We start from the raw sequence: 21,848 nt of genomic DNA on the forward strand, positions 1-21,848 counted from the left end.
GATCAAAAACTATGACTTTGCATTACACTACACACTTTATGAAATAATTCTTGACAAGCTTACAAAAATTTCAGTTGTTTTAATCCAATATTTAAAATACATAATCACCTTTACTACTAATGATTTAAGTACTTTTTCCAATGAGTGAGCCTTTTTTTTTTTTTAAATTATTATTTTGGCCACGTAGACTGCCAGGGAAGTCCCTGATGAACCTTTTAATCTCCCTGCTCCATTCTTTTGTTATGTTCTAGGAGTTGATATTTCCCATAGGAGAGGCTGGGCACATGACAGAAAGAGCTTCTCTGATTATCACATAGTGAATTTTTCCTTCTTGATCTTTAACATTTGGTGTCTGTTTTTCTTCTTAATTCCTCTACTTTCCATTCTACTATGTTGCTGATGGGATGTTTTGTCCAAATAGCAATACATCAAAGGCATATGCCAAACACCAATTTTAACTTTTTAAGTGACAAACAAGTGGATCCCCATGCAAGTCTGTTTATAATTTGGCAGGAAAGTATTTACTAAAATATAACTAAAAAAATATAAAATGGAATGTAGTCCTTACTGACTGTGATACAAAGAGAACACCAGTGCTCATATGGAAAGTCTTCCCCTAGAAGAGGGGTCTCAGAAGCTGCAAAGGCTGTTTGGTGGGCTGATGAGGAAAGACCATTCCAGGAACATGATGACGCTGTTTCCAGGAGGACACAAAGGCAACGGCAAGCAGGCACATGAAAGAGTCATTAAGTGGTTGAGCCTGAGATGAAAGGAACAGCTGAGCTAAGTTCGCGAAGGAAAAAACACAGGAAGTGATAGATCTCCGGTGCCTACATGAAGAGTCTTTAAAAATAAAAAGTGGAGCTTGGATTTGGTCCAGAGCTGGCTGGAAGATCTCTGTGACACTTCACAGAGGAACTACCTCAGAAGAAGAGTTGAGGATGAAAATGAGGGTTCTAGAGGCAATAGACCAACAGGAGGGGGCGAAGATGAACTTTGGGGCTAGAAGTGAGAAGCTGGAAGAGGAAGGAGGAGTTGATCATGACAAGTAGAGAAACAGCATTCCCAGGCTCCCTGAAGGTAAGGCTTCGGAGGAAACTGACATAAGTTGGCCAGTTAGATGCACTCACAAATTTGGAAGAAGGAAGAGAGGCAGAGACCCCCCTCCTGCTGCTGGGGCCACTGTGTGTCCAGTCCCCAGCCTGGTGGGAACAGGCAGATCGAGTATTCCAAGGCCCAAGATTCCTGGGTGCTGCAAGTAGGTGCAAAGGCAGTGGGGGCCTGACCTCTGGTCTCAGCCACTCCTAAAGTCAGCAGTTCCAGTGGCTCCCCTGACTCTTCCCCTTCCTTATCGGTGGGCCACTTCAAGGGCTTTCCTAGGTCATCCTTGAAGTCAGCCCAGAGTCAGCATCTCCAGCCCTCTCATTGATCTCCCAAGTACCCAATTACCTACATTCATCCCTTTCTGCTCAAAAGACCTGGAATCAAACCCTGACTATCATGCCTACGGTGTGTCCTCCTTCATCTCCAACTCGTACTGAGTAAACCAGTAATGTTCTATTTTGTGACATTTTCCTGGACGGCTACATCAAGTTGTATGCCATGCCACACACTGTTGGTGAACTTCCACAACACCACAAATGAAATACATACCATTACTCCCATTTTACAATGAGGAGGCTTGTCCATCTTTACACAGTTAACAATAGAACTGGGAATCCATTCTGCTATACTGCTTCCCAGTAAAAGTTTTCATCGTGAATACAGGACAAATATTCAAATGAGAGAAAGGTAGGAAATGGAGACAATAGAGGGACCAGTGTAGGCTTAATAAGTACAACTATGATTTGGGTATGTTTACAGGCAAAAGGAATAAAGAAGAGCAGAAAAAGGATAGTCAAATGTGTGGATAAAGAGTTCTAACAGTAGAGCCAGTAGTGTAGACAAGCAGTAGGGAGGGCTGTGGGCAGAACGGATGGTGCACTAAGGACACCTCAGAGGGGAGAATACAGATGGCCGGTGGCAGGTTGGGAATGGAGGTGCCTCGTAGAATCCATGAGGAGCATATACTTGAAGTCTGTTTTGAGCATAAAAAAGGATGAGAGGCATAAACTCAAGAAAAGTACTAAAGGTCACCAAGAATTCTTCAATGAGTGTATTCAACTGGGAAATGCAAAATACTGTGTTGCTAGAAGGGAGAAGCGCATCATTCCGAAGGCAGAAAGAAACTCAGTGATGAGTAATCTTTTCACAGTTTTTCCATGTTCTGAGGATTGGAGAAAGGATTAAATTTTGTTGTATGTTCCTTCAGTAGGTGCAGAAGGAACTGAATAAAACCAGGAATCAGGATAGAACATATCAGCAAGGGGGTGGAACATTACTAGCAAGACTGAATTTCTTGAAAGAATGTTCATACTCGTGTCTCCTAAGAGCTCAGCACTTGGTAGATGGGACTCAGAAGTTTGTGGAATGAATGAACGGCTATGCTTCACTACAGTAGGCAGGATCAACACCCTGGAAATATTAGAGAATGTGCAGGACAAAACTCACTCAAGGGGAGGACTTCTCTTTCCTTCATTCTTCCTTTTTTACAAAGGGGTAATGGCTTATTCAGCATTTTTTTTCTTTTTTTCTAATTATAACATATAACATAATACCATATTTTCACTAACAGCAAAAACAATTCACATTAGTAGGGCCTCTTCCATCCACCAGAGTTAATTTTTTAAGTGGATAAGCAATTAACCATGCCAAGCAGATTAAAACTGACCCCTAGCATAAAAGTTGTGATCAATAAAAAACAATCTGTAAATTTGATTGCATAAATCCTTTTTACTTAAGTCCACCATAAGCATAATTTTCAGGATCACTCCTTTACTCTCAACTACTGGAAAAGAAAATGTAATAAAATTATTGCTCTGGAACTTAAGTTTCCAGAAAAAGACAATAAGCCTGTTTTAAAATTTTGAAACATTCATGGAAGACAAACGTGCGATTATCAGACCATACTGCTAATCACAGAAAATATGTGATTAAAAAGCCCCTTGGGTGTAGCCAAGCTCCGCAACTACTACAAAAAATGCTCTCAAAAATGCAGCATGCCTTATTTAACTGGTTCCAACAGCCCCTGACTGGTTTTTATGGTTTGGCAACTTTGTACATTCTCCTTTGGCTTCCTGCTATGAGGATCTAACTAACTCACCCATCATCCATTTCGTAGTTATGCATCTTTTGCCAGTTCTACTGAATGCCTGTGAAACTTCAGATAACACACCAACAACCACACTGACTGTTTTATCTTCCGGAAAGTATGTCGTGCTGCTCAGTTTGTGAGAGAAGCACATCAGCACTCAACTCTTCATTCCATTTCTCCTCTGCTGCTTCTCCCACCTCTGCCACCAATTACATTATCCAATCTAAGGACATTTCTACTCAGTTCAGCAGCAACTGTTGTATCTTCTATTGTCTATAGATTCATTCTAAAAGTTGATACATACCAACTTTTACTTAATGACACACGAATTACATTACTAACTGTAGAGATATTATTTATTACAGAGCCAAACAGTATGCTGGGATTACACTTCCTTCTCAGTGGGTTCACTGTGTCATTCAATGGAGAATATTACTAGTATTAAAATAAAGAAGAGGGCTTCCCTGGTGGTGCAGTGGTTGAGAGTCCGCCTGCCGATGCAGGGGACACGGGTTCGTGCCCCGGTCCGGGAAGATCCCACATGCCGCGGAGCTGATGGGCCCGTGAGCCATGGCCGCTGAGCCTGCGCATCCAGGGCCTGTGCTCTGCAACGGGAGAGGCCACAACAGTGAGAGGCCCCTGTACCACAAAATAAATAAAGAAGATACTCTTTTTTTCCTGCTCTAACAGATACAGTTATATAGTAGGTTGAATGGCAGCCTGTCCAAAAGACATGCCCATGTCCTAATCCCTGGAATCCTGCCTTCTTTGGAAAAGGTTCTTTGCAGATTTAATTAAAGATCTTAAGATGAGATCATCTGGGATTACCCAGGTGGGCCCTAAGTCCAAAGACAAGTGCCCTTATAAGAGAAGGAAGAAGAAAAGACACACACAGAGGAAGATAAAGGCAGAGACTGGAGTGATGAGGCCACAAGCCAAGGAAGTTGGCCACCACCAGAACCTGAAAGAGACTGTGTTCTCCCCCTGGAGGCTCCAGAAGGAACACCGCCTTGATGACACTTAGAGTTCAGACTTCTGGCCTCAAAAGCTATAAAAGCCATAGGAAACTAATATCTATGTCCAGGTTTTACTAAGCTCTTAATCACAGTACACATACTAGCAATTTCCTTTCTCTTCCAGAGATTTTCCTCCTGGAGTGCTCTGTCTCATTCCACTTGGAATGGGTTAATCTAGGCTTCCTTTCTAATTGTCTTCTCAGGACCTCCTTAGCTGCTTCAATAAATTGGACCCACTGTTCCCTGGATCTCATGTTTTCATCTTTCTTGGTTTCCTTTCTTATTTGGTCAAAGCGTATCCTCAAGTAACTTCCTAAGAAAAGACACTCATAAAGCTATCTTTCTGAGACTTTCAGTGTAATGTCCCCAAATCACTGATTATTTGGTGGAAACGACTGTAGACTTAAAATCATCCTCCCTCAGAAATACAGCACACTGCTCATTTTCTTTCCCTCGTAGATATCTGTATTCATCCCTCTCTTAAAGTTTTTAGAATACTCCCTTTATCCTTGGTTCCAAGAGAATTTCGCAAGGATATGTCTAGATATATCTACCTAAAATCCACTCTGCTTGGCTGTATGTAAGACCTTTCACCATCAAGAGTCATGGTATGATTTATCTGGAAAGTCCCTCCCCTCCCCCACCTCTATTTCTCTAGTCTCCCTTACCAGTTGCCAGGGCTATCTCAACTTCAAACATTGCCAGGGCAATGATGGAAATTTTCTATATATCTGCACTGCCCAATAGCTGTCAGATACATATGGCTACTGAGCAACTGAAATGGGATTAGTGTCACTAAGGAACTGAATATTTAATTTAATTTTTATTAATTTAAATTAAATGGCCACATGCAGCTAGGGAGGTCAGTTAGACCTTTAGGACTTCTCTTCTCCCATATTCCCCATACTTGTATATTTTTAGTCCTTAGCTAAAACATTTTCTTGACTATATCTTTATCTAGCCTCTTTATTAATTTTTTTAAAATTTGGCAATCATTATATATTTTCAATATTGTAACACTTTTTTTCCCCCCATGGCAACGCCACTCGGCTTGCAGGATCTCAGTTCCCCGACCAGATATAGAACCCGGGTCCCGGCAGTGAAAGCTCCGAGTCCTAACTACTTGACTGCCAGGGAATTCCCTGTAACTAATAGAATCTTATTCTTGTTTTAAGAAGGAAATATTCGTGACTGCAGATTCACATCCTAATTAGATGTTTTCAATTCTATTCATTTCCTTGAATTAGCTGTTTTTCCTTGGTAATCAGTTTTCCTGTTTATCTTGGCCTTTTTCATTGTAAGTTTTAATAACATTCTTGGTAATGCCTGGCTTTCCATTCATATTCAAGTGGTAATATAAAGATTGATGAGTGTTGGGACACAATTCTCCAGGAATATTTTCACATTTTTGCACAATCCAGGCATTCACAGTGAAGAGCACTAGCCAATTTGATTAAAGGATGACGGACTAGAAAATATGCCTTGGTGTACAGCAGCTACACCTCAATAAAAAAATAATAAATAAATAAAGTAAAAAGGGAAAAAGAAAGTATGCCTTGGAAGCTAGAGGTGGTATGTACATTGCTCCAGAGAGATGCAGATGTATCTCCCTGGACCATCTGTTTTCGTAATGTTGAAATCGCAACCCCCAGTATCTTAGAATGCGACTATATTTGGAGCCAAGGTTTTTACAGATGTGATTAAGTTAAAATAAGGTCATTAGGATGGGCCTTAATCCAGTATGACTGGTGTCCTTATAAGAAGAGGAAATCTGGACACACACATACAGAGGGAAGGCAACGGGAAGACAGGGAGAAGATGAGCATCTACAAGCCATAGGGAGAGGCCTTCCCTCATGGCTTTCAAAAGGAACCAGCCCTGCCCACACCTTGATCTCAGACTTCCAGGCTGCAAAACTGTCAGAAAATAAATTTCTGTTGTTTAAGCCACCTAGCCAGTGATACCTCGTTATGGTAGCCCTGGCAAACTAATACACAGGGTACCATCAGCCTCTTACTGCATCGTCCCACGGGGAGTGAGCACTATGAAGCTCTGCAAGTAACACGAGGTCTGTTCTCCGATTCAGAAATTTCATGTTTCTTGTCAAAATATGTCTATATCTATATATAGACATATGCTTCTTTGAGGTACCAGTACCACACTAACTGTGCTAGTTATCACCCAAAGTCACTCAATTTCTTTAAAGATAAATATTTTACTTGGGTAAAACTACCTAAGCATGTAACCGGGCCCTATGTTTTCAGCCCTCCGCGATAGATACATCCTAAGTTCAGAGCCTGTAAGGATTCTGCTCAGTCTCCCTCCATAACTTCAGAGCTCCATGTGTACCCTAGGCTGCACCAGCCATGATTCCTCCATCTGGTTTCCATCTTCCAGAAAATGGCTTAACTATCATCTGCTGATAACCATCTCTTACTTTCTTTGATGTTGTAGATATTTAACTTTTACTCTCATACAGTCATTTTAATGGGGGCTCAAGAAGGGAAAAGATGAACACGTGTGCAGACTGCCATCTTAAACTAGAGGTGCCAATAGTTTTTCTTGAATATTGTTTCCTGATATCGAATAAGAGACCCAGAGTTAACTACAATTAACATTCTCAAATAGCTAAATGAACACATGACAAGTTCTACAAAACTTCCCTTTCAAAACTTTTTACAAGCTCTATTGAAAATTTTTAAGGAAAATTGAAGAAATAGAAATCTTTGAGGACAGCCTAAGGGTAGGAAAGAAGTCAAAACTTTCAGCATATAGAAATAAAGTTCTGAGGTGGATGGACCTAGACTCTGTCATACAGAGTGAAGTAAGTCAGAAAGAGAAAAACAAACACCGTATGCTAACACATACATATGGAATCCAAAAAAAAGTGGTCATGAAGAACCTAGGGGCAGGACAGGAAAAAAGACACAGACCTACTAGTGAATGGACTTGAGGACACGGGGAGGGGGAAGGGTGAGCTGGGACAAAATGAGGGAGTGGCATGGACATATATACACTACCAAATGTAAGGTAGATAGCTAGTGGGAAGCAGCCACATAGCACAGGGAGATCAGCTCAGTGTTTTGTGACCACCTAGAGGGGGTGGGATAGGGAGGGTGGGAGGGAAGGAGATGCAAGAGGGAAGAGATATGGGAACATATGTATATGTATAGCTGATTCACTTTGTTATAAAGCAGAAACTAACACTCCACTGTAAAGCAATTATACTCCAATAAAGATGTTTAAAAAAGAAGAAGAAGAAGAAATAAAGTTCTTTTATCAAAAGAACTACTTTGTCCGGAAACCGAAAAATGTTATATTTAGGTATTGAATTTTTTGGATTCAGACGTTCTTAGTAGGCAGAAGGGAACATATATATATATATATATATATATACACACACACACACACACACACACACACACACACACACACACACACACACACACACACACACACACACACACACACACATATATATTGTGTGTGTGTGTGGTACGCGGGCCTCTCTGCTGTGGCCCCTCCCGCTGCAGAGCACAGGCTCCGGACGCGCAGGCTCAGCGGCCATGGCTCACGCGCCCAGTCGCTCCGCGGCACGTGGGATCTTCCCCGACCGGGGCGCAAACCCGTGTCCCCTGCGTCGGCAGGCGGACTCTCAACCACTGCGCCACCAGGGAAGCCCAGAAGGGAATATATTTTAAACTTTTATAAGATACAGTTTCTTACATTCTGTTCCAGAACTGGTCTCTGAATCATCAACTCTCAGGAATCTCACTAGGAATGCTCCCCCAATGACTTGCCCTCGTCTAACAGCATCAAGGTAATTGATTAGACATAAGACAAGCAGCCCAAGATACAGAATGCAGCCATGCTTTTACAGCTCAGATTTTCTGCCTTTCTACCACCACAGTGGAAGGGGGAAAAAATCCTCGCAATTCCCTAAGAGATGTGTTCTTGCACATAAATTGGCATTTAGGCTCAATTAGATACTGAAGACCTGGTCCTTTAAAGCCATGCAAGGAAGTCCCAGGCAGACAGGTTACTGTTGCTACATATGCATCGGCCCCTCTCATCTATGTCCAATCTACTGCTTGGCAAGTGGCCGTCTGGCTTTTTTGCGCTCAGAGCTATAACCTAATGAAAGGGCAAAAGGTGAAAGAAATACCTGATAAGGAGGAAGAGGAAGGAAAGAAAAGAACACAAGGCTTTACCTTACCGTCTACTTGACTGGACTCCCAGCAGGCAGGCTATCATACGAGAGAATCCCAATGAAGGATCTAGCATAGGGCACACAACTGCGAAGCTCTTCTCCTTAACAGCGGACTCAGTTAATGTATGAAGAGAGTTGGTTAAACACGAAACAGCAAAGTAAGTGATGGCTAGAGCTCCCCAACCTCCCTTGCCGCCTAGACAAGGATTCCTGTGGCCACAGATAGATTAGTGCATGCCAGGCATAGTTCCGAGCACTTTACAGCCATTGCTCATTTCATACTCATAATATATTATCTTTGCTTTGCAGATAAGGAGAATGAGGCACAGAGAGGTTAAGTAACTTGCCGAAACTCACACAGCTAGTAAGTTACACAGAACCTCAAACCTAACACTGACAATTGTTCCCTAACTCCTTGTTCATTGTTTCCCAAAACATTACCTTTAAATTGTTTTCTCTCATTTAAGAAATGAAGATTATGCTAACTCAAGAGTCAACAGAATATGTCCTCAAAGGTAGGTAGGAAAAAAAACATGTTCCCTCAAAAGATAGCCCTCATGGAAGCATGAACCTTGAAAGGACTCTGAAGCATTACCAGATTTACAGCCACCTTCTTAGCACCCAATTTTTGGTTTCAATAGTTAGATGACTAAAGTAAGCAGAGGAGTTTGCTCTTTACTTTCCAGCTTCTGGAAGAGCAAAAAAAAGTGAACTTTCTCCCCTTGGACGATACCATGAGACACAGAGGGTACATAGAACCCTCCCAAAATAGGAAGCCTTTTGACAAGCCTTTTGAAACAAATTTATCTTAAAGTATTTGACTTGGACACTGATTCTATATGGAGATTTTAATACTCAGTAAAGGCAGGACACGATATGGAAATACCTACGGTAAAAAGAAGAGGATGGGGCGTTAGCCAAGCCAGAAGGATAAACCAGATAAAACAAAGGGAAAGATTCCAAAATAAGAAAGAAAGTGGTATAGGTGCCAAAGACTCCCACACCAAAATTACTGCAGCTTTACATAACTGAAATAATTGCATCTTGATAGTATTTGTAGTGATCAAAATTAGCCCACAAACTGTGGACTTAAGTTTTGAGAAGAGTCTCCTTCACATATCTGTCTAGAACGAAGAGAATTTGCTAGTATTTATCTTTGGACACATTGTGGCTCTTCATTAATACTCAGTAGTCACATAGTTTCTTCACATTGAGGTTATCTGGTTCCAAATGTAGAAGTGAGTTTTCTTCTCTAGTTGTGAGTGGGTGTATATGAGAGAAAAAAGACAGCAACTGAGCATGGGTGTGCCCAATTATGGGAGGCACCAAGAGTCAGAGAGTGACCCACTGCAAGAGTGACTGAGTGTGAGAGCAACCAAGTGCAAGCACGACCCATCACAAAACAGACCAAACACGAGTGACTAACTGCGAGAATACGCAAGGGCGAGCGTGACCTATCGCGAGAATATCGTGAGCGAGGCTAAGCACAAGCATGACCCAGTATGTCCTAGGGCTTTGGGTGGTCCAGCAGATGGTGGCTATGTATAAAGAGACTCTTCCCGCAAATACTTCTAAGTTCTGAGTTCAACAATAAATTTTCAGGTTGAGAAACAAGAACAAGTTCTTTGAAAAAGAGTAATTATCCATCAGGAGTTGCCTGGGATCAAGGACCAGTGAAGCACCACCTTGTCCAGTGGAAGTCTTCTCAAGGAGACCACTATCCTCAATACCTGGATGAAGGTCTTCAGCCTCGGCTCACCCATCCTCAGTGCCCTGGCCTTACGGAACCCCACAGGGAACCCAAGGGCTGGGGAGGAGCCATTTCCAACAGAGCAGGCAATTGCTTCCAAGATTTAAAGCCAGGGGATTTCAAGACGTCTGACTCATATTATCAGTAAAGCAACTTACAGTTTTGTCTTTCCTAAAAATTGTGACAAAGACTTTAATTTCATATTATGTCAAGAGTTTTGTGGCGCCAAGAAGCTTTCCAGTACTGAACACTCCTATATGAATCCCCCAGAAACCAGACGGCAAAAGCAGCAATCACAGTTACTACCTTTTGGGTCAAAATTTTGATTAAAACCAACTGAAAACGAAAACATATTTTATTAGCAGTAAGATCAAATCCAGAGCATATGTCAAAGCTGTAAAGTCATAATTTCTCTAGATTACAGCTGGAAGCAGTAATTTTATAACTCGGCCCCTCCCTAGCCCATAAATCCAAATATAGTTCAGACAGTCTCTCTGAACTACAGGGTGATATCCCACTCAAGGCGGGTGCTATCCTGCTCAGTGCAAGACCCTGGGGAGGTGCTCCTTTCTCTGGGGTCCCACTCCCCCAGCAGGGCTACGCCAGGGCTCCCTGCTCCCGCCTGTTTATGGACCTGGGCATGTCTCCCAGTCCAGGGCCGGGATCAGGTGTCACAGGAGTACTGTGCTCCTGCATGCCCTGCATCAGCTGTTAAAGGGCAGACATGCCCCTGGAGTGGTCTAATTAGCTGCTATAAGGATGTCATATTTTGCCAGCAATAATCAGTACCAAGTCATTTTTAGACATGAAAATAGCCCTTCAGAGGTGGCGCCCTCCTTCTGTGTGCTGCTCGTGCTTCAATCACTGCCACAAAGAGCTGATTCCCATTTATTTTTTAATCCAACCAGAAGTCACCTGGCTTATATTCATCTGCTAGCTGACCATGCCCACATCTAACTAGTCTTCTTACTCAGTAATGCCATGCAAATATGCCCGTGACCTCTTCCTGACTCCTAATCCCAGTGCCACTGTCTGAATTCTCATCCTTACTATGGTTTGCTTGGATTAGTGACACAGTCTCCAAAAAACCCTCAAGTCAATCCACCACTCCTCCTAGCCACTATCACAAGATTTTTCTGGAACACAGCCCTGCTCCAAGCTCAGAGGGGCTGACAGTTCTCCACAGGCAAGCCTTCTATCCAGGCAAATTAATCTGCTTCTCCCATTGCAAAACAGGATCAAGAACTATGCTCTCACCCTGAGGCTAAGATTACTATTTTGCTTACTAGTTCAGTGAAAATCCAGGTGCTAAAAAAAAAAAAGGAAAAAAAACCCTGCATTAAGTGTTAAGGAATGAGCTAAGTAAGCATTTTTTTCCTCAAGTAGTAGGAACTATACCAAAAATGTTTGTGGAATGGTGATAAACATACACAAACTGGATGGACCTTGAAGTTCTTAGCACTGGGATTGGCTATGCTTATTGTTCAGAAAGCTATTTATAAAGGTTTTATGGGCTTCCTTGGTGGCGCAGTGGTTAAGAATCCACCTGCCAATGCAGGGGAGACGGATTCAAGCCCTGGTCCGGGAAGATCCCACATGCCACGGAGCAACTAAGCCCGTGCGCCACAACTACTGAGCCTGCACTCTAGAGCTCACAAGCCACATCTACTGAGCCCACGTGCGACAACTACTGAAGCCTGCGTGCCTGGAGCCCGTGCTCCGCAGCAAGAGAAGCCACAACAAAGAGAAGCCTGCACACTACAAGGAAGAGTAGCCCCCACTCGCCACAACTAGAGAAAGCCCGCGCGCAGCAACGAAGACCCAACACAGTCATAAAAAAAATAAATAAATAATAAAAAAATAAAAATACAAAGGTTTTGTGAAGACCTAAAGCATTACAAAAACTGTGCACTATGTTACACAAATTTTTATAATCTGAGGATCTTTTGTAAATAGAAACCTCTGGTACATAACTCAAAATCCACCCAAATACAAACTGTAACAAACTTTAGACATTTAAAAATACAACACAAAAGACAGCATCTTGGCCATGTCCACGTCAGGAAAAGTCCAAAAGGAATGAAAGAGGCTGAGGCTGAATTAAAAATCCCAGCAAAAACCCCCACAAAGCTCTATTAATCAAGGGGGCATTAATGTTTAACTTATCTAGTGGCTGCTAGTATCACAACTCCTTACTCTCAAACACACAAAATTATTAGCAGAAATGGAATGATACTTGTTTTTCTTTAAAAAAAAATTTCTTTCCCAGTAATGTTACTCCATAGAAGAGCAAACATTAGTAAGATCCACAGCGGTCAAATGGGAAGAAATGAGCGGTAATTTTTACACGCTGGAAGAGTTGGTTTTTCATAAAAGTATAATTTTAGAGAAATGTGTGAGTCAGCTGCGATCAGGAACCTTGTGTCAAGCTCGATAATGAAAAAGCCCCTTTTGTCTTCATGGGCTCAGTACAGCCCAGCCCCTGTTAAAACCCTGACATGCTGTGCAGCTAACCAATCTCTTACACTGGGGGTGTGGGGTTGGGGTGAGGGAACAGCAAAAAAATATAAATTGAAAACAAAATGAATACGTTTCCTGAAACAAAGCCAAAATCTGAATAATCCTTAGGTAATGACCATTTATGCAGCTGACAGTTTTCCAAGTTTTTCTTTCCACCCTTTTTAAGTAACATGGGGATCTGGTCCAATTTTAAAGCCAGAGATTACTCAGAACTATTTTTAGGTCATTTCATCCCATTTTTAGTTGACTTGTGTAACCTAGGCGGTAGTTTCATTTCAAAGCTGCAGTGGAAGACATGCCTGAGTTCTCCGCGCACCAGTGCCAGGATGCAAGCCTCCGCCCTCCCAGGAAACTGGCCAGTGATATTCCATCTCCCTTCCTGCTGTCAGCTTCTTGGTAACGCAAGTTTTCCTTCCTTTAGTAGTGGGTTAATCATGGTCCTCCCTCCCCGCAAATATATGTCCATGTCCTGATACCCAGACCTTGGGAATGTTTTCTTACTTGGAAAAAGGGTCTTTGGAGATGTAATTAAAGGTCTTGAGGTATGATTCCCAGGGCGGGCTCTAAATCCAATGATATATGTCCTTTTGAGACAGACGGAAGAAGATACAGACACAGAGGAGAAGGTCATGTGAAGACAAAGGCAGAGACTGGAACGATACCTCTACAAGCCACAGAACGCCAGGAACTACCAGAGGCTGGAAGATGCAAAGATCCTCCCTCAGAACCTCCAGAGGAAGCGTGGCCCTGCCGACACCCTGATGATGGACGTCTGGCCTCCAGAACTGTGAGAGAATAATTTTCTATTGTTTTAAGCCACCCAGTTTGTGGTCATTGGTTTCAGCAGCCACAAGAAACTAATACATTCCAGATACACAGATAAAGTATTTTTATTTCTAACATTACTTAAACAGTAACGGGGACCAGCTTCACATCTTTAGAGCAATCTAAGCATTTCGTCTCTATAGTTATATTAAATAAGACTGAACACAGGCACTGCTTCACATATTCAATACTGTGCAAATACCCATAGTTGAAAAGACACAAGAGGTTGATGGACAGAATTAGCATGTTCACTTCAAGAAAAAGAAAAAAAAAAAAAAAGAAAGACATTTTTCAGTATTGCTTTAGTAAATATGGATTAAAAGGGAGAAAGCTTGTTTCAGTCAAAGGCAGATGGCTCTTTCAGAAATAAATCTGAAATTGCTGACCATCTTCCTTAGATTCACATGTTAGGAAGCAGGTTGGGAAGATGCCTGACTCTAAAATCTCTCTCACACACATTTTAATGGCTCATTATTTTGTGCGAATTTGCTTTTCTTCCTATATAGAAATACAACCACACTTCAGCTTTATTATAGAGTATAATTCTCAAAAGGACGTAAAAGAAAAACCAGACTCACAGATACAGAAAACAAACTAGTGGTTACCAAAGGGGAGAGGGGAAAATTAGGGGTATGGGATTAAGAGATACAAACTCCTACGTATAAAAAAGATAAGCAACAAAGATATATTGTATAGCACAGGAAACTGTAGCCATTATCTTGTAATAACTTAATGGAGTATAATCCGTAAAAACACTGAATCACTATGTTCCAACCTGAAACTAACACATTATAAATCAACTATACTTCAATTTTTTAAAAAGGGGGTAGAAGAGATAGGTAGCTGCTCTGCGAAGAAAGAACTGTAAGAGAACAGATGGCAGCGAGGGACCACTGAACGCCTAAGAGGACAAGACGTGCACGACAAGAAGAAGATCTTCAAAGACAATGCTCAAAATGTGGGCAAAGGAAATTAATAGACACATCACGGAAAAGACCTAAGTCAAAAGTTCACAGGAAGATGGTACAGTTCACTATTAATATTTCACGTGCATGTTTTTCAAATTTTCACAATGTTTTAAGATACAAGGAGACTCCTCATACCCAAATACTGGCCTGTAAGGATGTTCTGCAACGTAAGTGTGTCTTCCAACCTAACTACATTAACACAAGTAAACCTCAAAATGCTTACTAACTTGAATGATAAATTGTAAAAGTAACATTTATTCTACTGAATGCCAAGACTACTGAAGAGCAAAAGTGTTCTTTAGCTTATAAATGGTCCACTTGTAATTTGCTAGCACAACTTTAGAAGTGCTTTCAAGGGGGGGAAAAAAACACTCAAAATATAAACAAACTCTCATCTTCAATAAGACTCCATTACTATAAAAGGTTATGGATGGATCTTAAATAGCTCATAAACAGAGAAAGTATGCCTGGATTGATTTAAGAAACCTGTAAAGTCTTATAGATTTACTTACCCTAGTATAAATTTCATCACTAACCTTTACATAATCATAGAACTGAGGTAGGCACATTGTCCAACACTTAAATTTGGTTTAAGGTAATTACTAGTCCCAAATATAAAAATTACCTATCTCTAGAACAAGTGGGTAGATATTAAAAATAAATTCAGTCTACCTTTACTGTTGAATCAGTATTGCTTCCATAACTATTGATGAAAACTTGAAAAATACTCTCCATGGAAAAATATTCTAATATCAAAAAATTTTTCATCTGAATATTAGCATATTAAGATATAATTGATTAATATTGATAATTTCCTTATTTTTAGACTGCATACAGTGAAATTATGATATGCAGAAATGATAAATGTCTCATATATTTTAAAACTAAAACTAAGTAGTGGGACTTCCCTGGTGGTCCAGTGGTTAAGAATCTGCCTTCCAATGCCGGGGACGCAGGTTCCATCCCTGGTCAGGGAACTAAGATCCCATGTGCTGCAGGGCAACTAAGCCCGCTTGCTGCAACTACTGAGCTTGTGCACCACAACTAGAGAGCCCACACGTCACAATTACTGAGCCTGCGCACCACAACGAAAGATCCCATGTGCCTCAACTAAGACCCGACGTAGCCGTAAATAAGTTAATTAATTAAATTAATTAATTAATTATGTTTTTTAAAAAAGTAATGACTTGTCATCATGGTAAAGATAGGAGGAGATTATAAAATAATGCTCCTAAATGATGAGAAAGAAATATAGGCTAAATTACAATATTGCTTCTAGATTAAATTTGTAATTTCATTTTTAAAAATCCATTAAGATTTTCATTTTCAGAGAGGGATGGGGAAGCAACAGAAAGATAAAACTGTTTAAGTAGGGTTAATTTTATAGTATGTGAATTATATCTCAGTAAAAAAGTGAGAAAGACTTGGGCACACACCACAAAAAAAGTCTGGGAGGCGTTTATTTATAGCCCATCATACTGCCTTAAATTAAAGGTGTTTCTTAATTTGCCAAAAATATTTACACTCAGTTGGCTTATACTTAAATTTTAATGGACTGAATGCATCAATAAAGTGTATTCTGTTGGCTTTTGCTGTCATTGTTCCATCTACAAACAAAACAAACAAAAAATTAAGCCACTGTCCAAATATTAGGAACAATTTATAATGTGTGTAAAGATCTAGAGTTCATTAAAGTTTGATAATAAATAGTCTCAAACCATCAGTACATTATTTACTATTAGGATTATTTACAGTAACAGTAAAATGTTATGGAGGGGGATAAAGTTAATGGCCTCCATCACGTTATCTAGAAGTCATAGAATGCAGCTTCTTTGGAAATCAAGAGGATTTAGTCAGTGCCTAAATACAAAGGCAAGGGCTATACAATGTGGCAGCTAAGAACACAGGGCTCTGGTTTGGGGCCTATCTTTAGTAGACCCAAATCTACTACTGCCTTTAAGACCTTGCACAAATTACATCATCTTAGTTGCAGTCTTCTCATCTGTAAAGTGGGGATAATACAATTTATGGTTCTTGTGCACTAACCCACGTGAAAGCAACAGGCACAATGCCTGGCCCAGGGTGGGCAATTACAAATGTTAGTTGTGCCCCTTAGTTGCCTTGGCTCTGTTCCATAGCTACAGGTTAGGCTAGGCACCCTAGAAATGCTTGTTGTTGATAACACTGGGTCATCAAGTAAGAATGTGAGTGCCGTTCTTGAAAGTGTGCTGACCCCGAACTCTCATACATGGCTGGTTGGAAATCAGTTTGTCAGGCTGAGTAAAGCTCTACTCGGGTTGACATATGCGTACCTTACAACACAGCAAGTCGGCTCCTAGGAATATATTCTACAGAAATGATTACATATGTTCACCAAAAGAACCAGACTGTTGATAACAGCACTATTCATAAAAGCCCCAAACCAGAGACAACCTGAATGCTTATCAATACTAGAACAGACAAGCAAATTGTGGAGTATTCATCAGAGGGAGTATTCAGGATGAACAAACTAACCCATGCCGTGACGCGGATGGACACAAGAGTCCATCGTGTATGTTTCCATTTCTATCAAGTACAGTAACAGGCAAAACTGAGATGGTGCTAGAAGTCAGGATAGTGCCCCTCAGAGGAGGACAGTGACCAGAAGGGACCATAATAGGTGACTCTGGGGTACAAGATGGCTGTATTTCTTGATCTGGGTACATGCACTAGTTTAATCTGTAAAAATTCAAATGCTGCACCCTTAGGATATATACACTTTCCTGTACACATATTATACTTCACTAAAAATTTTTTTAAAAAATCGACCTCTACTGCTGAAAAAAACAAAAAGTCTGCGCCCTGCCCAAGGCCATGTACCCAGGACAGCCCAACCACTCTAATCCCTGGCCCTGAAGGCCACAGACCTGTATCAGCCTAACCACTTGCCAAGAGGGTACATGGGTCAGATGCAACTCCCTCTCCCACCCATGATTTCTTCACTCAGTGCTAAGGCTGGCATTTCTCTGTTGCTTTTCACATGTTTGAAACTGGGTGCTTTTCCCTGGCATAGTTCTTCTCTTCTAGACTTTGGCTCTCATCTATACGGGAGGAATCTTCAGGTAAAACACACACTTCAGGAAACAGCTGAAATGAACTTACTGACATCGAACTCTTTCCAGTAAACATATCTTACCTCAGGCAAGTCATTTAAAATAAGTGTCCACATTAAAGATACAATTTTAAAGAAATTAACCCTTAAAAGAATCATTTATTTGTAAGCAACTGAAATGAATGTTAGCAATTTATAGGATTTTCTAATTATCAGGTGTACATCATACCATATCAACCTTAGTAAAATTTATAAGGTATCTGAAATATTATTTTAAAAATAAAGCACATAAAAAAATTGTTCTCTGAAATTTTGTACATTCAATTTTAAGACATCAAAATGACTGTTTCTCTGGACCATTATACATGAGAAATAATTTCTTTTTAAAGTAAACATATCATCATAAAAGAATATTTCAGTCAGTGATACTCCCTCCCATCAGTGGAGCACAGGGGATTTTTTAAGGCAGTGAAACTATTCTGTAAGATACTGTGATGGTAGATACACGTCATGAGAGATTTGTCCAAACCCACAGAATGTACAACACAAAGAGTGAACCCTAAGGTAAATGATGCACTTGTAACTACAATAATGTATCAACAGATACAGGTTCATCAGCTGTAACAAACGCAGCACACCACAATACGAATCACAGGAGAACTAGGACAGGCAGGAGAAGGAGAAGGAGTATTATGGGAACGCTGTACCTTCTACTCAATGTTTCTATAAACCTAAAGCTGCTCTAAGAATTGAAGGCTATTAATTTAAAAATAAAAAAAAATAAATAATGCTCCTTCCCAGCTTTTAAGATTGCCACATTTCACTTTGCTGGTTTTGCAGGAAACACCCATTTGAGAACACAAAAGCAGCGGGAAAGGACCAAAGCTTTCATACATTTTCAAGGGTTTACAATTATTATATACTCAAACATTTTTCACCCATTACTAGTAACTATATAGACACAATTTTAAAAATTCATTATGGAGAATAACTATCTTAGTTTTGTTTTTTTGTTTTTTGTTTTAACTGGGCTGGCATACTGCTCTTCTGTGTAAGAAAATATAATACAAAGTGTATTCAAATAAAAGCAAGAATAAGGGTTGACTTTAATACCTCAGGGAGAAATCCGATCGATTGGGTCCATAAGGAAAGATGTATGCATTAGGTGCTCCCTAATTACGACTGCTTTGGTGGGCAGCAGCGTTGGTGAAACAGATGTTGCAGACCTATTAAAGAAGGGGTTTCAAACATCTGCTTACAATTTTAAGGCAATTGTAAATACAGCAGAGGAGGTCAATTGGGCCAATTAAGGCCGATGTGCAAATCCACCACTGCAGGTTTCTTTTCAAGCTTACATGGACTTGATTTTTTATGCTTCTATTTTCTTCAACCACAATTTTTTTTTAAACACAGGAAATGGGTTTAATAACAACTTTTGCCCATTTTGATTGTGATTTTTTTTAAACTTGCAACAAACTTTCTGTTCAAGGCACTAACTGCACACCTCTTCTTTCATGATGACCCATTGGGTGTCCCCCCTCCCCCTCCACGCCTGCTGCTTGGCTCCCTGCAAAGGGGATCCACACTGCTGCAGGTTCCCAGGGAGGCAACCAATAACCAGAATGAACAAGGGCAAGCATCACCTCCAGAAGGGTCACTACTATGATCTGTGATTTAACAGTGGTCTGAGCGTCGCTGACATTGCAACCAGGAGAATTTGCTATTTCTACTGTAGGCATCTTCACCACCCTTAATTGTCCCTCGGGAAGAAAAGCTCACGCCAGGCAGAGATAATATGAGGAAGGCCGTCCCGGGAAATTCTAGGCAGTGCTTCAAAGACCAAGGCTGGTTTCCTGCTCAAAGGCTGGCACAGGGTGGAGTGAGACTCAGAGGAAGGTGCAAGGTCAGCGAACAGGCAGGGTTTCCACCCCAAACATTAACAGGTAATTTTTTTTTTTTTGCGGTACGCGGGCCTCTCACTGCTGTGGCCTCTCCCGCCGCAGAGCACAGGCTCCGGACGCGCAGGCTCAGCGGCCATGGTTCACGGGCCCAGCCGCTCCGCGGCATGCGGGATCCCCCCGGACCGGGGCACAAACCCCGCGTCCCCTGCATCCGCAGGCGGACTCTCAACCACTGCGCCACCAGGGAAGCCCGGTAATTTTTTTTTAACCTGAAAGCTTAATAGCTTGATTTTTAGGGTCACTAAGTAGATATAAATGTCCAAGAAGCCCCAAAATGGCCTGCTTTGATGGGAATAAGAAATAAACCTGACCTACCTTCTATCCCATGAGCTCAGAGAGATGGCAAATTTTTTGGTGGCCCACACCACTGTTTTATTCTCTTTATATATAGAGAGAGAGACAGAGAGACCAAAAAAAGCAAGCTTAGGCAGACCTAGGTTCAAATTCAAATTCTGTACTTGCTAGCTGAGGGACCTCAAGGTTTGTTTCCTCATCTATAAAATGGGAATACTGCCACCTTCCAAAGCGTTAAATGTTGACACATAGTAGGCAGTCAGTAAATGCTGAGTTTCTGACCTTCTTCTGAGACCTGCAGGCTCTCCACCAAGACACTCCTAGGGGCTTTGAGCTGTGTTCCTAAGGAGGGGGTTCGGGGAGACACAGTTCTCTTGAGTTTCTATTTGTTTGTTTATTTGGGGGAAGGTCTATTCAGTTTTAGAGCTGTTGATGTTGTCCTTGCTTTGTTTTTAGTAAAACAAAAAAGAGAGTGGATAACGAAAGTATGCACTTAAGTTCTAAGAAAAGAAATCCTTTTGGGAGCAGGATGGAAGAAATAATACTAAGAACGAAGAAAATTCTGAAGGAAAGTCAATATAACACACAGAAATCTAAGTTAAGAAAGAACTCTTTCTTATGTTCTCTTTTTACTTTTCAACCTTGAGGCTCAGCTCACTCAGGTCTGAGCAAGAATAAAGAGTTCTGCTTGTCTAAACAACGGCTAAATCTGAAAGCAAACAGCTCAACTCATGTGGTTCTTCAGCAACATTCCTGTCAATAAACCCGTCTTTGCTCGACTGGTCCAACAATGCCAGATTTAGAGCTGTCCGCTCATCCCTCGTCCAGCACGCAAGGGGATTTTCAAAAGGCCATTATAAGAACAGCTCTCACAATCTTTGCAGCCTTTTCAAAAACACAAAAATCTAATTCATTTGGCTCACTGTTTCAACTATCCAGCTTAAACTAATTTTAAAATCTCCCTTTTGTAAATAGTGAGGTTGGGAACACCACCACTGCCACAATATAAAATGATTGTATTTTTCTCATTTGCAACAAATTACCATCGTTTTATGATTGAAAAACTTCAGGCAGAAACCTTAAGAAAAACTACCTGGGGTTCATAATATACAAACAGCACCAGATGCTGAAAATATTTTTAATATCAAAATAAAAGTTTGGAGGGCAAAATTTCCTTTTTCTAAAAACTCAAGGGTTTAGCATAGGACGTAGTATAAAAAGTGACAAATAAAGAAATAAGAGCTGGTATCATCGCAGCACACTGAAATCAGGATCTAGTACAAACTCATTTCTATGAATCATTTAAAAGGAATTTCATCGTGCTAACAACATCAGCACAGAAAGTTACAGTAAGCATTAACAGTAAATACCAATATCTATCTATAGATATATTTATACTTCCTTATGGTAAGTATAAACAGCATCTTATTCACTATCCTACTAATGGGTCTCAATTTGCTAGAATTGCATATTAAGCTAAGTAACTGATATCTAAAGTACCTCAATTTTTTAATGTCTCAAAAGTAATTTTTCTTTAAAATATTGCATATGGTAAATTGTAAAACCAAAATAACCCTTGGCTTGAAACTCCAAAGAATTGGAATATCACTGAGCTAGAAAGAAAAAACCAGCATAAAGAGAATCCTCTTCCTAATATTCCATATGCCTAAAGCACTGACACTCTAGTTCTTTCAGTAGGATTTGTTTTTTTTTTCCCTGTTGACAGCAGCGATACATATTCACAGAAGAAATTCTTTAAAATTCAGAAAAATCACGAGGTGGGGCTGGGGTGGGGTGGGAGTCCTCCTGTAATTCCATTCCCCACAGAGCACTGCCTTGAATATATTCTGGTAAACTTTTCTCGCCTTCTTTCAATGTACGCACAAAGCTGATTTCTTTACTTTTTTAAAACAAAAATTGGGTCATACTTGGGGTATTGTTTTTTCATCTGTTTTTATGGGGTTTATTGTTTTTAATAGATATACAAATAGTTCTAACAACTGTACAGTTAATCGAATGG

General features: G+C 40.6%; 1 protein-coding gene and 1 long non-coding RNA gene across 2 annotated transcripts in view; one reads left to right on the forward strand and one right to left on the reverse strand.

The window, feature by feature from the left end:
* Positions 1-21,848, reverse strand: part of HLCS (holocarboxylase synthetase) — a gene marked incomplete at its 5' end in the record, with an annotated part of 207,420 nt that overhangs the window by 70,525 nt on the left and 115,047 nt on the right. The window lies entirely within an intron of this gene.
* LOC309822644 lies at positions 12,973-15,209 on the forward strand. The gene is made up of 3 exons (XR_014296760.1): positions 12,973-13,085; positions 13,286-13,476; positions 14,338-15,209. It is a non-coding gene; the product is annotated as an uncharacterized lncRNA (long non-coding RNA).

This window comes from Grampus griseus, assembly GCF_964374135.1.
Source record: "Grampus griseus genome assembly, chromosome: 5".
NCBI classification, from domain to species: Eukaryota; Metazoa; Chordata; class Mammalia; order Artiodactyla; family Delphinidae; genus Grampus; species Grampus griseus.